This window comes from Onychostruthus taczanowskii, unplaced genomic scaffold (genome assembly GCF_017590055.1).
Source record: "Onychostruthus taczanowskii isolate IOZ18803 unplaced genomic scaffold, ASM1759005v1 scaffold85, whole genome shotgun sequence".
Lineage (NCBI taxonomy): Eukaryota > Metazoa > Chordata > Aves > Passeriformes > Passeridae > Onychostruthus > Onychostruthus taczanowskii.
The window spans coordinates 707,932-723,452 of NW_024506443.1; positions in this window are offsets into that span (position 1 = coordinate 707,932).

The window sequence follows — 15,521 nt, forward strand, 5'->3', positions numbered from 1 at the left end:
GAGAGAGAGAGAAGCAAAAAGAAACTAAGAAAAAGTAATTGATGTGAACAGAAGACAGTAAGAGCAGAGAGAATGAATGTATAGTCCTTGAAGGCACTAACTACTTCAAACTTAGAAAAGATAAAAGAAAAGGCTGACTTTAGCAGAAACTAAGTGATACTATAAACATGAATAAGAGTGAGGCACTATGAGCTCACTGACATGTATAAGGTTTAACCTAGAGAGAGGGTGTTCAACTTCTTCATATACATTACATCAGGTTAGGAAAACAAAACAAAACAAAACCAAAGCTGAAATAGAAAACAAAGAAACAAAAACAAACCAACCCCCTCACCCTCGAAAAAAAAACAAAAGAAGACAAGCCCAAACCCAAACCCAAACCCAAACAAAAAAAACACCCAAAAAAACCTCCATAGCTGTGGGTGAAAAAATACGGTATGTAATTGACCAAGAAATCAACACCTATAAGTAATTACCAATAAAATCCTTAATTAAAACTTTAATAGGATGAAAAGACTCTCTTCCAGCAGATCTTAAGGAATGTATAATAATTAGTATGTTAATACTTATGGCATGTGGCTTTTGGGGTTTGATTAACACTGGTGGGTTCTGGACTCAGGTTCTTGAGGAAAATGAGCAAGCAATCACCAAAAGTCTTCCACAGGGCTCAATCCTGTGGCCAGTTCTGTTCAATAGGTTTTTGAATTACATGGATGCAGGAGGTGAATGTACCATTAGAAAATTTTCTGACAGTACCAAACTGGGAGGTTCTGTTGACTCCTTTGAGAGGTGATAGGACTAATGAAGAGATCTAGACAAATTAAAGCATTTAGCAATTATTAATGGCAAATTTAACAAATCCAAGTGCTGGATTCCACACTTGCGACAGAGGCACATATAATTGGGACAGGAATGACTGGAACACAGCTCCATAGAAGATTGATGCAGGCTTAATGGGAGCCATCAGTGTTCCCTTGCAACCAGGAGGGCAAAAACCTTCCTGCATCAAACACCGCATCTTCAGCCAATAAAAAGTGGTAATTATTCCACTGTATTCAGCATTGGCACAGCCTCACCCAGAGTGCTGTGTGCAGTTCTGGGCCCCAGAGTTGAAGAATGACCTGAAGGTGCTTGAATGAATAGAGTGGAGGATAACAAAGCTGGTAAAAGGGCTGGAAGGCACATCCTATGAGAAGTGGCTGAGGATGTTGGATTTGTCTAATGTAGAGAAGAGGAAGATGAGAGGTGACTTCAAGTTATTTGTTTACAATATAATTATTTGCAATTATTTATTTAGAGATAAAAACATTTCTCACTTTTTAATTTCATTATTTAAAGGTTTTGTTTTTATTTCTGCCATATATTATTACAGTACTTCTCCAGTGTACCTGCTGCTGTTGCATAAGATTCTGCCACCTATTCAATAACTGTGCTAAAAAAAATTTTTCTTGAAAACCAGGAAAACTTCAGTGTTGTGTCACCATAGGACATCCACTCCTGAACACCACAGTAGCCAAACCAGACCTCTTTTTCTTAATCCAGTAAGATGATAAAACATAAAGTGCAATGTTCTTATACACAATATGTAAAACCCTTGGTTTAGTTTTTTCTTATGTGGCATTTGCCATAACTAAAGACATTAAATACTAGCAGCTCTCACCAGAGGGCACAGAAGTATCTTCATTGGAGATGTCTTTCACTTGACAAAGAAAGGGTTTTGGTTATTCAGTGTAAAAGTCCACAGCTCTTCCTTCCCAGCAGGCACTCTACTTTCTTACAGTTTAATTTTATGGCTGATGACACATACAAATGGCAAGCATCTTAGCCTGTTATTTTACTATGCAGTCCTAATGAAAAAAAAAATAAAATTAGGTAGCTGAGTTTGAGTTCATTAAAAACAGCAAGAAGGATTTTTTTAACATGTTCTTTTCCAGACAAAAAAAAAATTGGGCTCATTTTTGAAAATTAAATTATACATGGAGGGTATTTTATCAAATAACCTTTTAGTCAATTATCAGATACTATTCATCTATTCACTATCCATTCACATAAAAACTATTGTCTTGCAGTTTTTAATGAATTAGCTATACTAAGGAATCTGTAACTGCTTATCCAACTACAGATGCCAAAAGCCCAAAATAATTGCTTCAGCTGTGATTTGGAGTGACTAATCAAGGTAACAGTGCAGCCTTCCTAAAGGGAGTTTTTCTATTCCTTTTGTTGGCCATCAGGGGTTCAGATCCTCAATTTAGGAAGACTGTTTCCTAACCACCAGAAATACATATTCTCATTACTACCTAATTATATCCAAACAGGAATAAATTTCAAAACCAATAATTTTGACACATATAATAAATTGAGACTTGTTTTGAGATGTTTTCTTGAAATTACAACCGTAATGTCATAGAGCCATAGAATGGTTTGTGATGAAAGGGAGCTTTAAAGATCATTTGTCCAACTGCCATGGGTAAGGACAACTTTCACTAGATCAGATTGCTCAAAGCCCCATTCAGCTTGATCTTGGAACCTTCCAATACTGGGGCATTCACCTCTGAGAAACATGCTCTGGTGTCTCACAAATTTGAGCATAAGAAAAGTTTCTTCCTTATATTTAATCTAAATCCACCCTTTTTCACTTTAAAACCGATCATCCTTGTCCTGTCAGTACATGCCCTATTAAAAAGCTGTCCCTTCTTTCTTATAAGCTCCACTAGAGTATTGAAGAGGCACAATAAGATCATCCCAGAACCTTCTCTTCTCCAGACTGAACAACCCCATCTCTCTCAGTCTTTCTTCCTACAAGAGATATTCCAGCTTTTTGTCATCAATGTTGTGTCAGGAAACACATTGCCAGCAGGTTGAGGGAGGTGATCCTGCCCCTCTACCCAGGCCTGGAAAGGCCTCATCTGAGTTCTCAGTCCAGTTCTGGGCTCCCCGGTGCAAGAGAGACATGGAGCTCCTGGAGCAGGTTCAGTGGAGGGCAACAAAGGCCATTGAGGGACTGGAACATCTCTCTTACAAGGAAGGCTGAAGAAGCTGGGCCTGTTCAACATGAGAAGAGATGACTGAGAGGGGATCTCCTCATTGTCTCTCAGTATCTGAATGGAGGTTGCCAAGAAGATGGAGCCAGGATCTTCTTGGTGCCAAGCAGCAGGACAAGAAGCAATGGGCAGAAACTGATGCACAGGAAGTTCCATCTTCTTTACTTTGTGGGTGACTGCACACTGGAGCAGATTGCCCAGAGAAGTTGCAGTCAGTCTAACTGAAGATACTCCAGAATGGTCTGGGTGCAATCCTCTGCCACGTGTTTTAGGATCACCCTCCTGAGCCAGAGGTTGGGCCAGATGACCCACTGTGATCACTTTCAGCCTGACCCGTTCTGTGGCACTGTGATTCTCTGCTCTGCTGCTCCACCATTTCTTTCCATTTCTTTCTTATGCTGTGAACCCAGACCTGGATGCAGTACTCCAGGTGGGGTGTCACCAGGGGAAAGTAGAAGGGCAGAATCATCTCCCTAGACCTATTGTCTGTGATGCTTTTTTATGCAACCAGACATGCAATCAAATTTTTGGGCTCAAAACATACATTGCTGAATTATGTCCATTTTTAAAATCAACTAGTATTCCCACTTCATTCTCTTTAGGGCTCCTCTCAATCCATTCATCCTCCTGTCTGTACTGTTTTTGGGGATTGCCCTAACCCATGTCTAGGATATTGCACAGCTGATGGTAACTCCCATTCCTATGTGTCCGGGTGAAATTAATGAATTTGCATATGGGAAAAGTTTGAACTAAAAGACATGGTGCATATGAAATACAAAATTACAAAGTAATGATCTCTAGTGAAGGTGGGTTTAGAAATGAAAATATAGATGAACTACAGCAATTATAAAATAGCTAAGCCACCAAAACAGACATGCAAGATTAGTCCTTGGACAACTTGCTTAACAGCTGCATATATGAAAACTTGAAGATATTAGCTTCTGGATACTTAAATCTAGCACATTTCATTGTTGCTCCCACTGTCAACATAATGAGAACTCTTCAAGTATATTGAAGAGAAATAGATCTTTAAAGGATTTCATTTATTTTTTAAAGGATCACTTAAATCTAAATTACTATTAAAAGGAAAAGAGTGCTGAAGTAGAATTGCATTAAAATTACATTAATTCTCTCTCTCGAATGACTGCCATGAAAGTATAAATAATGTATTGAAGACAAGGGAAAGAGAAGTGAAAAAGGAAAAAAAGAGAATGTTTGCAATCAAATAAAAAAGTTTTACTTAAAGTTTATTGGAAATTATTTTAACACCTTCAAAATGTTGCCTCTATTTGTCCCCTAATCAGAAATTCATATGTAAAATGTTATATTCTCATTTTCAATTTGATCATTATAATCAAGTTTATTTTATATATGTATGTTATACATCTTAGAAGATCAACTAACATTTCCCTTTAATTCCAATATTTATGGTGAATAATTTTGTATATACTATAGCATACATGTCTTTACTCCTTATTCAAAGTACTTTAAAATACAATATACTTAAAGCTTACTCTGCATAACTATTTCTTTGTGGGTCTTATAGAGTCTGGCTGCCAGATACCCAGCCAGTCACTGTCTCACTCTCTCTCCCCAACATGACAGGAGAAGAAAATAAGATGAAAAAGTTCGTGGGTCAAGATACAGACAGGGAGGTCACTTATCAGTTGTCACCATGAACAAAGCATAGTTGCAGCAAGTAAAATGAATTTTCCTCCTGAAATTTAAAATATTTGGATAGTGAGAGACAAAGGCCATACTAAAAATTCCTTTCTTGCACCTTCCTCATTTTCCTGGGCTAAATTCCTTCAAACCCAACTCCATACCTATCCCCCAGGGAATATGCACATACATATTTCTCAATCTTTCTCTTTCTCACTTTCTCTCTCTCTATATGTATATATATATCAGAATGGGTCATGGTAACAGAACCATATTTTCTTCTTTCTTTTATTAAAAGAAATTTGAAATGTATATCATATATGCTTAAAATTATTTATAACCTATATATATTATTTTAGATAGAACAATTTGCAATATCTTTTTCCAGGAACTCCAGGATGATATTCTTCCAAATCTTGCAGATGTAAATTTTTATTCTCTATAAATAGGTTTTGGCCACCTAATCTATGCCTAAATGATAGGCATTTTGTGAAATGTTACAATGAAGAATAAATATTTAATTTCCAAAAAGTCAATGCTAGGAAGTAGATGTTACCTTCCAGTTGTCCAAAGGATTTCAGAAAAATGTTTCTCAAATAATATAATCAATTTTATTTACAATGTTAAAAATCTTATCTAATGCCTTTTATTTTCTTAACAGGACAGCAGTTCTAACAGAAAAAAATTAAATATTCACACACTGGGTCAGCTTTGCAGATGGTAGAACTAGAATGATTTATACCATCTGAAAGATAGGATCTCATGTTGTTGAAAAATGTGTAACTAAAAGTGATATAGTACAATATGTTTTCTTACATGACAGTATGCCTCAAGTGTCAGTACATGATTTATAAAGGAAAATTTTAAAATGTTATATAAAGCAAGAAAATAAAAGAGACAGCATGTACGGAAAATTTATATAAAACCTTGACTATCAGCTATTTGTGACTTGAAATAATTATTAGTGCTGATTTCTTTTTAGTACTATAAAATGTATTAGAAGCAATATGACTGTGTTTAGGCCTCAAAGACAGTCTTTTGACATGCCTGAACACTTTTACACAATTCCATGTCATGCTATCCTTTGCCACAAAAGCTCCTCTGTATTCAGATTGCAAGTTTTGATATGAAGTGGGGGGTAGAGAGGTAGAAAAAGGGTATTTTTAATGATTCTTAATATTTTTCTTCTAATGCTGTTTCACACTGTCTTTCACAGAACTTTCAAAGTCCTGCTGAATCTTTTCTTTATACTGTAACATCTATCAATGAGTGACAACTGACTGTAAAGAAAAATTAATCAAAACAGATTCAAAGTTATTATAAGTTTTGTGAACTTTTCACTGTCAGTATCGTGCCCTGTATGACATCTCCAAGACCTTGATTAAAATGTTTTACACAAGTGGTCCTGCTCACTACATGAAGAAATTCTCACTAAGCACAGAGAGCTAACAATAACAACTAGTGAGTCAGTATTGTTTTTCTTTTCAACACTCAGCATCTACAGTCAAATGTCTTTAACTGTAAATAATTAAACAAATATTTAAATGCTAAGCAGTTCATTTAACAGTGCATGATAACGCTAACATCTGTTTCAGTGGAAATTCTCTATCATACTTAAGCACCTTATCAAAGTCCCAGGTTTGCTTGTCATGGATTATTCCTGAGCAGATGTGTAGGGCAAAACAAAAGCAAATTAAAATGTATTGAGTTCCATTGTCAGTGTTCTACAAGTCCTCATATTTATTGAGGGTTGCATCTAGTTTGTACACAGCTATGAGCAATAAGTGTTCTTCAGACATCAGGACAAAATTCATGACATGGTTGGTATCCATACAGTCCATGGAGGCACTCCTGCAGAAAAAGCTGGCCACCTTCTTATTGGGAAAGTCTACAGGCCATGTTGTTCTCTGGACAGTACTCAGGTTTTGTCTTTGATTTGACTGGCATGTGTGAAAATCAAAGAAATGAGTAATATTATTGAAGAGTTCACAAATCCTTAATTTAACTCTATGTCTGGTCTTGTGTAAGTTTTAATATAACCTAAGAATTCAACTGCATAGTTCTCAAAGACAGGAGGGCATCACAAGTCCTAGTAAACTTAATTATCTCACAATTTAGATTGCAGAACTATGCTAAAGAAATAATAAAAAATATATGGGCAGAGAATGGCAGACTATGTGGATGTGTGGCAACTGAAAGTATAGCAGAAAAAGGAAGATAAATTGTCATGTGGTATTGACATTGAGTTGTCAGGTCATCAATATCAAAACATATCTACTCTCAGCTTTTAAGGACATCTCTTATCAGGAAAACAATGGATTGCCTATACTCCTCCTGTCAGGAAAACAGAGTAAATAAAATCAGAGTCATGGAGACTCCCTTATCTATCACTCTCAGTCCTTGACCTTGAAGAGTCTGGGAAAGAAAGCAGCAGTAATACACTGCTGCCCTCTACCTTTAATTAAGTAAGACATTTAAAGTGTTCCTATTCCATCAGTGTGCACCTGGACAACTATTTGTTATGTGTACTTTATATCCACAAATAAAAGGAAGAAATTATTTAAAACTAAACTTCCCACTTCCTTTCATGGAATTGGGTAAAAGTAGTTGAGCTAAATTAAAGATGTTGTACAATCTATCCTATGATCTTGCTTTCTTACATTTCTAGATGAATTAGTTCATTGGTACGTTCACTCAGAAATACTGAGTTAAGGAGGACTTTGACTTTCATGCCTTTGATTAATGTGGACTCATATCCATGATCCTTTAATAGAATAGTTCAGTATGACATCAAAAATCCAAATACATAATAACAAAATTAAGCTAGAATCCATTAATGTACTATAGGACTGTTGTTAATACTGACAGTTTCTACTGATACTAAATATACTGTAATTTAATATCATAGCCTGTTATCGCTTAGCTTATCTATATATGGTTCCTTTTCCTATATTTTCTGCTTTTTCTTCTTGGTAAATCTTGGAGTGAGTGTGCTGAAAATATATTGTCTTCTGAGGAGGAACCAGGTTTTTTCAAGATGAGCTTTACCTGCTTTGTGTCTGCAGAAGTATTGGAGGTCTCTAGCAAGGTCAGTACAGAGCTTGCAGTGCTGAGCTGTTTTTGAGTTCCTGAAGGTGTGCTCCACATTTGCACAGATAGTTGACAAGTAAGTTCCAAAATATTCTGTTTGTGGGGAGAGATCAGGATACAAGCCATGCCTCATTTGCAGTTTCTATTTATTATGAACATCTTCTCTGAATAACAAGCTACTGCCATAATCTCTCTTGGGTAAAGGGCTGGTGCTATAGTTTAACCATACTGACCATCAGCTCAGCGCCACACATGTTCTCACTACTCCCTTTTACAGCAGGATGAGGAAGAGAATTGGAAGAGTAAAAGTGAGAAAAATATTGGGTTAAAAGAAAGACAATTTCATATGTAAAGTAAAAGCAATGAATGTAAACAAAAGCAAAGAAATTCATTCACTGCTTCCTATAGGCAGGAAGGTGATCAGCCATCTCTAGAAAGCAAAGCTCCATCACCTGTAATGGTGACTTGGGAGGACAAACACCATCCCTCCAAATGTCCTTCCTTCCTCCTTCTTCTCCTAGCTCTTATTGCTGATCATGATGCTGGATGTTATGCAACATCCCTTTGGCCAGTTGGGGTCAGCTGTCCCATCTGTGTTGCCTCCAGGCTTCTTGTCATCCTCAGCCTACTTGCTGACAAGGGACAGTGAGAAGTGAAAAAGGCCTTGACTCTGTGAGCACTGCAGAGTAATAACAAACATCTCTGTAATATCAAAACCATTCTTATCAACCACTCAAAGCAAACACCATAAATGCAACTATTAAAAAACTTAATGCTATCCCAGCCAAAACCACTACTGCTAGCAACCGGTGCTGATATGACTGCAAGTCTTTCAAACAGGCCAAGTTACTCCCAACAAATACATTGACAGGATCCAATAACTACATTTAGTAGGGAAATTTTTCCCTCTTTTAGTCCTAGCTATTTCTTTTTTGACCTATTTCCTAGACTGCATCAGCTAGGGAAGATTGCAGAAGACATGTTGATAATTATTTTATGGACCTATCAATGGTGCTTTAACAAGTAAAGCATATCCAAGGCCCTTCAGCAGCAGCTGATTTAAGTTGCTGCCATTTTCTCCTGGGTGCAGCTGGGGTGGGATAACTGCTGATGCTGTTGTGAAAACAGCTGCACAAGCTCTTCAGCCAACTGGAGCTGGCTGGCAACAGGCTGCTGAATACAAGCTACTGCTTATTTGCAACAACAGCAGCCTACTGGGTAGCACTGCTCTGTGTTGCTATAGCGGCTTGAAAGTTCTGCCAGGTAGGAACTTCTGAGAGTTTAATCCTAAATCCCATTTCCAGCTGGTATTCTGTGACATACTTAAGATTACTGAAGGCCAAAAGACTAGCTAAGTAGTTTGGGATATGATCCTGCAATGAGGAATGCAAAATGAAGAAGACTTGCTTCCGGCTACCTAGTGCTAAGAGCCAGTTGGCTGTATGGACATAGCTGCTGAGAAATATGTGATAGATAATGTGTTCAGCTTTTTTGGAGCAGATGAATATAAACTTTTTGTGAGATTACATATCATAGATCATAGAGGGCTGTGACAGATAATTTTGTTTTGGAGACTCTTCTTAGACTGAAAATATGCCCTCCTATTTTACTAGTTTGGCTGAAGTGATGGAATAAACCCTAAAATATTAACAGAAGCTATTAACATAATCAGTACAATTAAAGAATGGAGTCTCACAAATTAGTGGTATCATACAGACAAGTCCTTCCTGAAGCAGAATATTTATTTTGTATTAAAAACACAGTGATTTATTAAGACAAATCTCTTAGTTTCCTCTGCTCCAGCTTTTTTGTTTGTTTGTTTTTAAATTCAGGATATATTGCATGTTCAATTTTTTCTTAACTTCTTTGTTTTTGTTTTTTATTTTTTTTTAAGGTTGTCAAAGGCTTATATTTCTTATGCTTTGTAAATTTTATGTGCTAGGGTTGCATGTAGCAGACGAAGACAGTATGTAACAGTCCTTTCCAGAACAAAAATGAGTTCCTCAGGAACGTTCTTTTTATTGATGTGACACATTTATTGATGTGACAAGAAATGTAGAAACTTAAAATGTTTATTTATGTCATGTCCTGTTTCACCCATATGAAGCAAAAATATTTTGAAGAGCAGAGTGGTTTAAAGGCAAGGTTTAGAATGACTTGGAAAATTACATTAAGCTGTTCAGAGAACGAGGAGTAGGTCCAGGATGTTGCCTTTGGGGCTCATTTTTGAAGGACAGAAAAGGGATCTCCTGCATTATACTTGTAAGGTTACAGGAGAATATAGACATAAACTTACTAGAACTTTTTTTTTTTTTTATAACTCTATCCATTTCCATAACAAAACTTAAAAATTCCTGAGGGACCTTTGCAGGACTGACAAAGGGAGGTTAAGGAGAAGGACAGTGGAATTTCAATACTCTAAACATCGCTATTGAAACAGATGTGTTTTCTTTTTCTCTGGAACAATAAGTGTGATCTTGAACAGGAGAACAATATTTTAAAGGCTTCCACTAGACAAAATTCAGCTATGGGAATAAAAGGCAATGTGAGGAAGCTAGAAACAGAACACAAGAGCGTGATGGGAGTTAGGATTCACTTTCATGGAACTATGTGCAAAAAACCCAGATGACCTTTACCACATTCCAGAAACATTTGGAATTACATTTCTCTACTTTCAAATCCTTTCTTTTGCAGATATTCTGGATTTTTTTTTTGGTATGAAATATTAAACCATGCTCTGGATATCTATGTGAAAGGTGAAAAAATTCTTTCTGTATAATAGATTATATAAAGAATGTTGTCTAGACTTGAGGAAGTTGTATAGGAAAAAACATTAGAGAAAGGTTAATAAAGTACATACAGGAGTGACAAATAGGTTTAGAATAATAACATCTAACAGAAGTTGTTTCAAAACTATTTTTCTTGGATACTTATTTCTTCTCTACCACTACTTACTTAATGCAAGAATGCTAAGAAGAAATGGGAACATGTATTTTTGCAAGCTAGAGTACCACAATCAAGAATAATGACAGAAATGCTCTTCAGTGGGTTAAGATGATCTTTTTGTTGTTGTTTTATTTATTACTATTTTTTCATTAGATGCTTATGGATTTTCAGGTGAAGATTTTTAAAAGGATATGCTTAGATTTATGAACTGTTTTTTTCTCTTTCACCACCCTAGCTTTTTTTCCATATGTTTAATTGGATTAATTCCACTTTATATATTAATTTCTTGTAAATAATTTTCTTTTAAGAATTTCTGCACATAGCCAGCTAAATTTGTCATTTTGGTTTCCCTTTTTTCTTAACTATTTGCTTTTCATGCCTACAAAAGCATGAGTCTAGATAGAGTCTATTAAGGTCAATATATTAAAAAAAAGAAAAAGAAACCTAGAGACTTAGTGAGTTCAATCATTTACACTGAAGTGGTTAAAGTAAAAGTAGAAAACTCCAAAAATTTCTGAAAGGGTCTCACATGAGTGATTTTTGTTCTCAGGAACAAAAGCTATTGCTAGCTCTTAGTATTTTTTCAACAAGATGAAATTTTTTTGCTAAATTGCCTAGTTGAAACTGAAGGCAGACTTTAGACCCACTACTTTCATGTGGTGGAAAAAAACTACTAATACTTTAAAAAGAGAACTCACAAAAGTGAAGCTGAAAATTCAGAAAAACTTGTTTGATATCATAGCTGGGTAAGTTGCCATAGAATTATGGGTCCTTAAAAGATTATTTGCTTCATTTGGCTTTTAAAACAAAGATTCTCTGTAAAACTAGACTGCAGGTGCTCTAGCAGGAATTTAGACTCCTTTTTCTAAAGAGTTGCATCTTTGCAACTCCAATAAGTAACTGAGAGCTCTTATGTGACACACACACACATTGTATTCTAAGAATGTCCCTATAAGAAATACAACTCTCAGATTCTAAGAAAAACTTTTACTTGATAAGGGCTCATCTGAGCCACCGTTCACAAAAAATGGCATCTGTAAATTGCTTGGCAAGTGCCCATGTGGGGCTCCATGGAGATTTTTAAATCCCTTAAAGGTCAAAACACCAAAAAAACTCCCCCTCCCCAAATTTTAAAGATAAAGGTAGTTTAGTAGCATTTGAAAGTTCCTGAAATTTTACATTAATTAAGGAAAGAAAGCTTTTTCCCAGTTGATTTTTATTCTTTTTTTATTCTTATTTAGTTTTCACAGTTCTAAAATTTCACAGCAAACATTTTAACCTCTAGAAATGATCACTGCTTAATTTCGTAATTTCATATATATATATATAATATTTTGGATTTAGTAAAATCTGAATTTTATAAGCCTCTACGATACTTATACATATAACAGTCGTGCCTACATGGTCACCAAGTATAAACAAAACATTTAGAAACCTATTTCTCTTTGTGATCTCATATCCAGTGTAAGGCATGTTTGAAACTGGAATTCAAAATATACGGGATAGAAGGAAGAAATGAAAATGGCATAGTAAGCCTAGGAAACCAGGCTTAAATCACTGTGGTTTTGCCAATGTTTTTATCTGACTTTAGTTCTTATAAATTGCCCTACTTTATGTACCATAAAGTAGTACTTGCTGGTTGCCCTCCCACAAATGATTTTTATATGCAATATCTATCCAACCACTAGCAAGCTAATCTTATTTAAAGTACAGTAAATAGAATTCAAAAGCATAACACAATGAAGTGCTAGGTTGGCATAATGCCAATTCAATTTGCCTGATTTAAAATCAACTTGATTATTATGTGCATTTTTCATTCAATAATCTTTATTATACATTGAAAACATGAAGAATGGCATAGTAAATCTGTAGTTAGGAGACTTTTGACCAGGTTTAATCTCAAATGGCATTATACACAGCAGGTTTACACATTAATATGTATTTATATACATCAGCTGATTACTGACCACCCAGTGATTTTGCTAATAATGAAAAGATAACTCTGTGTTTTTCCTATCAGGATTTCATACTTTTTCAAAGTGATCTTTTTCCTCTTGACTCCTAAAGTTTCTGCATAGAAGGAAATAGAATAGACTTAATTTGAAGGGGCCTACAATGATCCTCTAGTCCAGCTGCCTGAACTGTTCAGGGCTGGCCAAAAGTTAATGTTGTTAATGGTGTTATCCAAATGTCTCTTGAACAGTGGCTTTGGGTATTGACCAATTCCTCAAGGAAGTCTGCAATGTTTGACCACCTTCTCCTAATGCTTCCCTGTATCCAGTCTGAACTTGCCCTGGCACAGCTTTGAAACAACATTTCTGCATCTTGTCATTGGATTTCAGGGAGAAGAGGTTAGCATCTCCCTTCACTTCTCCTCCTCAGGAAGTTGTAGAAAACAGTAAGGTCAGCCCTCAGCCTCCCTTTCTTCAAACTAAACAAACCCAGACTCCTAACCCACTCCTAACAAGACACCTTCTCCAGCGCTTTCACCAGCTGTGTTTCCCCCCTCTGGATGCATGCAAAGACCTTCAGATCCTTCTCAAATTATGAGGACCAGAATGCATGCAGTACTCCAGTTTTGACTGGCTGGTGATACTGTGTTGGATGCACATTTCCCCCTAACTTACCCATCCATCTGAACTTTTATGTTTCTTATGCCTGAACAGGTATTATTACAGCTTGTTCTCACCACTTACCAATTTTATTGGAAGTCTGTGTCACGATTACACAGTTGTACCATATTAGTGCAAGACTTCAGATCCTTACATCAGAAATAGTCAAATTTCTAAGAGCCACAAGATACTGTAGTAGAGGTTATGGAGAAAGACTGTGGTGCTTCACTTGTTATTTTATACATCCACTGACAGAGAATTCCTGAACAGAGAATCTTGGAGAAGACAATTACAAAATATAGATACTTATTTTAGTATTTTGTTAATGCTAGAAGGCAGTGCATCCTTTTTTTTTTTCCAACTTCAGCATTAAGGAGTTAGCAGATGAAAAATAGCTTTAATATTGTATGTGTCTAAATAATACAAGGGAAACATAAAAGATCTTTATGGTGATAACTTGATATGTAATCTATATGTCATTTAGAAACCCTCCAAAACCCTCAAAATATTTTGAGCCTTCTGACAGTTTACTAAGAAACACTCCTGAAAAGCAGAGCATGACTCAGGTGAAAGAAAAGGAAGGAGAAAAGAAAGGAAGATAATATTAAAGGAAAAAAATAGAAGAAGAGAAGAAAGGAATAGTAACATTGTCAGAAAAACATTATCAGTAAAACTTATGCAGTTTTTAAAATAATGTTATTCTTTGCCTGGGAAAGCCAGCTTTCTTTTTTATTTTTTCAAAACTATTAGAAAAGAATTGTGATAAATTTTGGGTTTCTACATAAAACTGCACATCACAATGACAATATTATTTTCATTTTTTCATCTAGTTTATATAAAATGGCTTAGCTAAATTCATATTTTAAGATTACAAAATAACTGCCTGTCAAAGATATTGTGAGGTCTGTACTTTAAGCAGTTTATCAGTCTGAGATCATTTGGGGAGAAAAATAAAAATGTTAGAGAGAAATTATGCATCTTTTTTCCCAAAATTTTATCTGGGAAGAATGTGAAAAGGTAAAAATCCCATTTGATACACATGAAACATTGTGTCTAAGGTTAGGCCTTCATAACAGGGTGAGGTTATAGCACGGATTTATATGAAGATCTTAAGGGGAAGATCTGCTCACATGTATGAGCAGCAAACAAAGTACCCATGCATCCTGAATAGTCTGTAGTCCAACTTCAAAGCAGATCTCCACTTGCACATATTTGTGGAGCAGCATTTCACCCTTTCCCATGAGTAAGTTAATGGCTGTAATTACAATATTGAAAGAGAAAGAATATCAATAAATGCACCAAAATCTATATGAATTTTGTGGTTGAAAAGACAGCAGAGGGTTGAATAAATGTCATTCATAATGTATCAAGTCAGATTGAACAAAAGAAACTAACTAGTATTTGTCTGTAATCACACTGATCTTTCATTTCTTTGTAATGAGAATTTAAAGGTTTTTCATTCCATTATGCTTTGCCCTCTTCCATGTGTTTCTGTGATTTCAAAGATCTAATTCCTTCAACCCTCTGTCAGTTATTTCAAATTTCTCTCGAGCTGTTTTCTCCCTGTATTGATTACCACTGAACTGCAAGAGATCTCCCATCAGCTTGCCCTCTTTACTGAAACACTGCCACAGGAGGTAAATAGTTCAGAAAGAACTTGCAGCAAGAGTTCAGTGTGTCCTTAATCAAATTCTCATTAAAGACCAATATACTCCACAAATTGCCGTGCATAATGTCATCTATCCCATGAATTTCTATACCAGCCATCACTGAAATGACATCTGTAAAGCTCTTAGAGACTTTTAAAGGTAGACATTAAGAATTTACACCCACAATGACAGTCTTTACATTCAACTAAGATTAACTAGCTAGGATAGACAATTACTTTAAAAGTTTTGGGGTTTTTTTATTATAGTGGCGTTGAATGAGCACAGACCTTGTTTTATCTAATGTTGGTGACCTCAAACAGAATGTGTAGCAAAATAACTAGTGAATGGAGTATGGAAGTGGTTTCTTGGATCAATATCCTTATAGCAAAAGGTGTAATAATGATGAAAAATGAAAGACTTGTCAAAAGTAATAAAAATAACTGTATCTGATCTACATAAGGGGATGCTTTTCTGAAATGCTAACTGAAGATCATACAGGCTTTTTCAGGTAGACCTGCACT